This window comes from Sceloporus occidentalis, unplaced genomic scaffold, assembly GCF_023333645.1.
Source record: "Sceloporus occidentalis isolate IW3139 unplaced genomic scaffold, rSceOcc1.0.p SCAF_8, whole genome shotgun sequence".
NCBI lineage: Eukaryota > Metazoa > Chordata > Lepidosauria > Squamata > Phrynosomatidae > Sceloporus > Sceloporus occidentalis.
The window spans coordinates 48,744,280-48,751,251 of NW_028316988.1; the positions used below are offsets into that span (position 1 = coordinate 48,744,280).

Below are 6,972 nucleotides of genomic sequence, written 5' to 3' on the forward strand. Positions count from 1 at the left end.
ACTTTATATTTGGCCATTCAACATCCCTTGGACTCACCACTGAGCTGCCATAGCCTCATCCAGTAGCCATTCTATGACCAGTGGAAAGTGGAGAGGGATTGAAAGCAGAGGAGCAACTGGCTATGTCCCTGGAATCAGATGCAGAATGAGTACATCGTCCATTGAAATCCACCAGAGTCCTCAGGAGGTCTAGAAGATGATGCATTCATTCTGCATCTTGCTATGGGGACACAACAGATACTTCTCCATTCCCACCACCACCAGCCACAAAATGGTGGTACTGGTGGTGGCTGTGGCAGCTCCATGGTAAGTTAGGATGGGTGCTTTGGTTGTTGTGGAAGGTGAAATGGAATATCCACCTCCACAATGACAAAAAACCACAGTGTACATAAGTGACATGGGGCCACTGGCCACACAATCTCTTTTCCTCCTAATGTTGACCTGGAAGTTCTGTAGGCAGCTTCCCATTTCATTTACTTGGCTTTCATGCAGTTAAGGATTAGGAAAATGTTTACCCCAGAAAACAGCTTCAAAAGCAAAACTCTCCCCAGAGAAGAAATACAGTTTCATACAAATAATTGTTTTTTACCAGCCTAGCTCCCTCTTTGCATTGCTTCAGAATTTTGATCATGGTTTCTTTCCATTGTGGTGCTGCCGGTGCTGAGCGCTTGTGATCTGTATTAAGAGCAGACAGAATGTTTCATCCAGCCCACCTTTTGTCAACATGTGGCTAGTTAGTTATAGGGTGCAATTTTCTTAGCTTGAGAAGAAGAAAAAGAAGAGATCAGCGATATATTTATTCAGTGTTTTGTCAGCTCTCATCAAATCCACTTTCAAGCTTTGCTGCAACAACAGCAATCATAATCATATTGTTGTTTCAGGGCTCCTCCAGCGTGGCCAAAAGCCTCGGGATTTGACATGAGTTATAGCTGCAGCTATCAGGGATGTTTTTTTTCTTCTGAGATCCACACAATACTCTTCCTGTTCTAATATTTTTCTTGTGAATTTCCAGTAGTACTACACAGACATGTAGGATGAGTTTTCTTTCTGGAATAAATATCATGCACCTGCATCCATTGTCTTAGTTCCTTCCATGGTATTTTTGGATGATCCCAGTGATGAGATTTCAGGTGGAGGTGTGTGACTTTTGCCACAGAGCTCTTTCCAATTACCATCATTCCATTGTCACATTTTAGTTACCAGACTTAATGTTTTCTCCCCCCCTCCCCTCTTTGATTCTTTCTATGCAAGTCAGGGCTGACATTACAACCAGCAACAAACTAGGGACAAAACCCAGTACTGTATATTTAGGGACAACTGCATGTGGGAGCAGAAACAATCATTATAGGGCACAACAACCTGAAAGAAGATGCCCCAACATTTGCTGGAACTGGACAGTCTGGATGTGCCTTTGGTTATGAGCAAGCTTGGTTATGAGTTTGCTGCTGGGTTCCAGCCATTCCCTAGCCCCCTGGATAAAGGCATTTCACAATGTCTTTGCTCTGTTCATAGCATTTTTATTCTGCTGTACATGCAGGAAGAGCCAGCGTGAGAGAGAAAGCCAATATGGCACAACGGTCTGAGTGTTGGACTAGTACTCTAGAGACCAGAGTTCAATTTCCAGCTTGGCTACGAAACCTATTGGGTGACCTTGCACAAGTCACATGCTCTCAGCCTCATGGGAAGGCAATAGCAAATCTCCTCTGAACAAGTCTTGCCAAGAAAGCCCCACGATAGGATCACCATAAGTTGGGAATGACATAACAACAAGAACAAGCAGGAAGCTCAGGAAAGCATACAACCCGATCATTTTGGACTGCAATCCCATAATGTCTGACAAGTCAACACTGACTGGGATTGATGGGAGTTGCAGCCCAAAATATCTGGAACCAGGCTTGAAGACATAGCATCCCAAAAAATAACCTTGGATACTTCAGTCTTCGGAGTCAGTGGAAGACACTAAGCACTAACACTGAAGAAAGATCCAATTTCAGTCTCATTGGCTTTTATAGTCACATTGGGAAGACATGTCATCTTGTTCTTTGTCTCAGGTAGCTTAATATCTTGGGCTGCTCTATCTTAATGTGGTTAGAGGTTCTGGTCAGCCCCACTTTAGTCTATAGAAGGCCAGTATAGATCTGACCGTTCCATCCCATGCTGGAGTACATGAATATGAAGTACTTAATCTTACTGAGTTTCTTTATCTCTTTCTTGGCGGAATTACCTTGGTGGATCTCTTATCATTTCCTTATCCAAAATCTTGGCATCCTTTTCGTTTTGTTAGCATTATCCTTTTTGAATGTGATGCGCAGAAGAGACCACAAGAGACAAGATATCTTTGTAGTTTGGATGGGCATTCTTCTAGACCCCTCCATGAACCACAGGGCAGAGGACAGAATCTGTGGTCCCCCAGAAGAAACAAACCTCTGGGGGATGTGTCAAATTTGAATGCATCTAGTGTTGCTTTCAACATTTCTTAGGTTCTATAGCCTGCCTCCCCCATACCTTTGATTGTCCTTTTTCAGTGCTTTCACTTAGATATTAGATAAAGCAGCTTTATTTTGGCCTGTCTGTTCGTGCCCTCAGTCATTATTACTGTGTGTTATCCAATGGAGTTGATGTACTGACCTATAATATCAAGGCAGATAGTTTGTTCTTTATTAGCCAGGCATGGGAGATGAGCTCTGGAGGTATTCCTGATTTTTCAAAGCATCTTCAAGGCACTGAGGTGAGTACAAAGCTCCTGTCCTGAGCCACCCGTCCAAATGGAGATGCCAAACATACTGTCATTTGCAATGTACCTCTGTTGGAAATGTAGTACATGCACAAATGTAAGATGGGTGACATCTGGCTTGACAGTCATACAAGCACAAAGTATTTAGCAATCTTGGTAGACTACAAGCTCAACTTAAGTCAACCGTGTGAAGCAGCACCAAAAAGAATGTCAGCTCAGTTCTAAGCAGAACTATAGTGTGCACATCAATAAACACAGAAGTGCCACTTTATTCTTATTTAGGTCTGTTACAGACAGCCAAAATAAAGCTGCTTTGAGTCACAGTGGAGGTATGGTGTTTCAATGATGCATACGTCCTAAGAGTCCAGAAACCACACCAAAGCCACGCTCCAGTCCTTAGGGCTGGAGCGTGGCTTTGGTGCGACTTCTGAACTCTTAGGACGCATGCATCATTGAAACACCATATCTCCACTGTGTCTCGAAGCAGCTTTATTTTTGGCTGTCTGTAACAGGCCTTAGTCACACTTCACTTGGAATACTGTATCCAGTTCTAGGCACTATGGTTTAAGTGGATAAGATTTCACTCCCTCTGCTCCTCTCCCTTTGCTGAGTGAAAACTGCTATTGCTATTCAGTTTGAGCCAGCTGAAGACAAAGGGGGAAGTGTGAGAAGGAGAGCAAAACTGGGACATTTTAAATGCTATTGAAAAGTGATACCACAGAAGATTAATCAGACTTGCTTCTGACAAACCAGAGCAGTTGGAGGGTATGAAAGGCGAATCACAGCACTATAACTGCATTATTGTGAAGGGACTCTGTTGTCTGTGAGAGCAGCAGCGTTTGCTTATTGAGTGCAGATACAGAGCACAGACTGCCTTGCCTGGTCTTTTCCACATAACCCCATCCCCTTCCCACAGAACCAACACTGCATCCGCACTGCAAAAATAAACCAGTTTGGCATCACTTTAACTGCCATGGCTCAATGCTATGGAATTCTGGGAATTGAAGTTTGTAGTTTGTCTGGGAACCAGAATTCCATAGCATTGAGTCATGGCAGTTAAAGTGGTGTCAAACCAAATTATTTCTGCAGTGCAGATGCAGCCCCAGTCTCATGCTGTCTGATGGGGGCCCTGGGTCTGTAGTAGAAAGACAGTTCTGGATATTGTCTGGTGACTGGCTTTGAATTTTTATTGAAAACAGCTAAAGAGATCCAAAGTGACTTTTGAAAGTGGAAGAGGGTAGAAAATGTAGGGATTCATGTTTAAATCTGGAGTTCCAGAGCATTACGTGAATCTTCTTTTGGCTAGCCACCTGATTTTCTGTTCCATCCAGTGGCATGTTTCCTGCCCCTCTGACCTTGTCACAGCGGTGGCATCTCAGGGCACACAAGTGATGCTGCGCGATCAGCAGAAGTGACAAGACACCTCCTGCCCAACCGCCCTGAGGAGAGGCAACGCCTGGGCCAAGCTATAATTACATTACCCTGGCAGAGAGATATATAATTCTTTAAATGAAAGAAGACGACGTTCCTTTGGAAAATGTCTCTGGCAGTCTGATTATGGGATAAATGCCATTTGTGAAATGAGTTGTGAAATTCATCAGTGTTGATACAAAGGGCAGCTGTCTAGATCACGTCAATGCATGGCTATTGTGTTTCCCAAAGACGTAGTTTCTCTTACAAGAGAAGGAAGGGCTGGTGAAACCATTAACATTATTAATTTGGGGTGTGTGTATAAGAGTACTGGTAGCCAGGACTATCACACCTCATCTAATTTATATCCAGCCCAGGGCCTCCCCCAAAAGTGTATCTGTAAGACATAAGGTTCCAATTGCCTTTTTAGATTATATGCACTTGGGGAGCAAACCTCAAATGTTCACCTAGAAACAGCTTGGAAATATTGGCCAAAACCCTGTATTGGGAGATGTAGCTATGGAGACTTATGTATAGTCAGTCCTTACTATCCACAGATTCTTTATCCGTGGATTCAAGCATCCACGGCTTTAAAATAATACACACACACACACACACACAGACACTCCAAAAAGCAAACCTTGATTTTGCCATTTTATGTAACAGGTGCAAGTCAGACTTATACCATTGTAATTCATGAACAGTTGTTTTGTTTGTTTTACAGTCAGCCCTTCTTATACACGGATTTTTTATACATGGATTCAAGCATCCACGATTTGAAAATTTTCAGAAAAAGCATAAATTTCAAATATCAAACCTTGATTTTCCATTTTTTATAAGGGACACCATATTGCTATGTCATTATATTTAATGGGACTTGAGCATCCACTGATTTTGTTATCCATGGGGGATCTTGGAACCAAACCCCAGCGGATAACAAGGGTCCACTGTATTATAACCCTCAGAAACCTTTTGCCAGCATGGCCAGTGCTATAATAATGTGGTCCCTGATATTGTATTACTACAAGTCCTAGCAGCACCAGCCAGTACAGGTAATGGCAAAGAATACTGGAAGTTGCAGTTTAGCATGACCTAGGAGGGCCATATGATATTGTAGGACTACAAGTCCTAGTAGCACTAGCCAGTATAGCCAATTACAAGGAATACTGGCAGTTGCAGTTCAGCAGGAAAATGTAAACTATGCAAAATCAAGATAAAGCCTTTACGTTATTACCCCTGTTGTTGAGAGACTCTCATACTAAAGTATAGATAACCTTCATTTGTCTTTAACCCAGATAGATTTTCAGCAACAATAGACTTTCTCTGGTTAGGAGAAAATACTATAAATACTTCAATCCTAAAGAAGTGGTGTCCAATGGAGTTTTAAATCAGAAAATCACCAGAGTTGCAGGAAAAGCCATGTCTGCGATACCAGATGAAGACAATAGTGGAAATGATATACTTTTGGTGTATCCATGTGAGACTACACTTAATGTGATGAAGCCAGCAGAGGCTGTGTCATTTTCTCCAAATAAACTCATCTTGGCTTTTAATTGTTATAAGAATCAAGGTGGAATGTGAGCTGTATCTTGTCGTATGTTCACTGAGCAATATTTGGAAGGGGGGAAGAAAACAGCAATATCATGGATGTACTTTTTCACTGGCTTACAAGCAACGGCACTTATTTAATCCAGATTGACACAGAAGATCCACAGATATCTGATTATACAATGCTTCCTGATAACAGCCATCTTGTCAGGACGATTGAGAGTTTGTCTGCAAGAGGGAGATGAGAATTCATGAGACTTCACCACGCTCTTTGAAATGTCTACTTACCAGCTGGATACTATAGCACTTCCCAAAATCATCAAGTTCTAGACGCGGCTGAATGTGAAATATGAGCCACTTCAGTTAATTCAGCCTCAGTCTGAGACTCCATTGCCTACACTCCAGCAGTTTTTCCACCATCCTTTAGAGAAATGATTCTTCTTCCTAGCCTGGATCTATTTGATTTGGATGAAACTTTCTCCTTTGGAAAAAAAAAAAAACTGTCTTGTCCAAATGACTAATAAATGCACTGAGCATGCTCTGGAATTCAATGTTGGAAGATGTGATAGTATTTTTTTTTTGGGGGGGGGGGGGAGGTAATTAACAAATGGCCAAAGGAGCAGCAAGATGCTAAAAGTATCCTACAGCACATTTTCTTTCAAGTGGTGGAGTCCAAGAAGCTAAATCAACACTAAGAACAACTTTATGTAAGTTGCACATGGTGGTATATTTGAAGAGAGAGAACTGTTTATGGAATCTAGCACGGTGTAGTGCATTAAGCATTGAACTACAACTCTGGAGACCAGGGTTCAAATCCCTGCTCACACATAAAAACTCAGTGGGTGACTTTGGGCAAGTCACACTCTCTCAGGCTCAGAGAAAGGCAAAGGAAAAACCCCTCTGAACAAACTGTGCCAAGAAAACCTTGGGATAGTGTCACCTTTGGGTGGCCATAAGTCAGAAACAACTTGAAGGCACACAACAACAAAGACTGAACTACACTGAGAGGCTTAGAAAATGTACCTGACAACCAGGATAGGCATCCTGTTGGCCACTGCATCTGTCTCTCATACCCAAACCATGAATGCCAAATGTTGTATGAAATGTCCATTAAGTGCCAAGTCAAGGTCTTCTGTCACTCTCTTGTAATCTAGCTTTGCATATATCCAATTATGAATGGGAGTGATTCCTGTTTTATAATCATCAGCATAAGTCATTGTTTATGCTTGCAATGCATAAGTTGTACTTTTTGGCGAACAAGTAACATCTGTATTCAGCTG

At 42.1% G+C, this 6,972-nt stretch overlaps 1 pseudogene; it reads left to right on the forward strand.

Moving 5' to 3' along the window:
- The first annotated feature begins 5,740 nt into the window (after positions 1-5,740).
- On the forward strand, positions 5,741-6,480 carry LOC149308878 (intraflagellar transport protein 52 homolog pseudogene; annotated as a pseudogene).
- Positions 6,481-6,972: the final 492 nt, after the last annotated feature.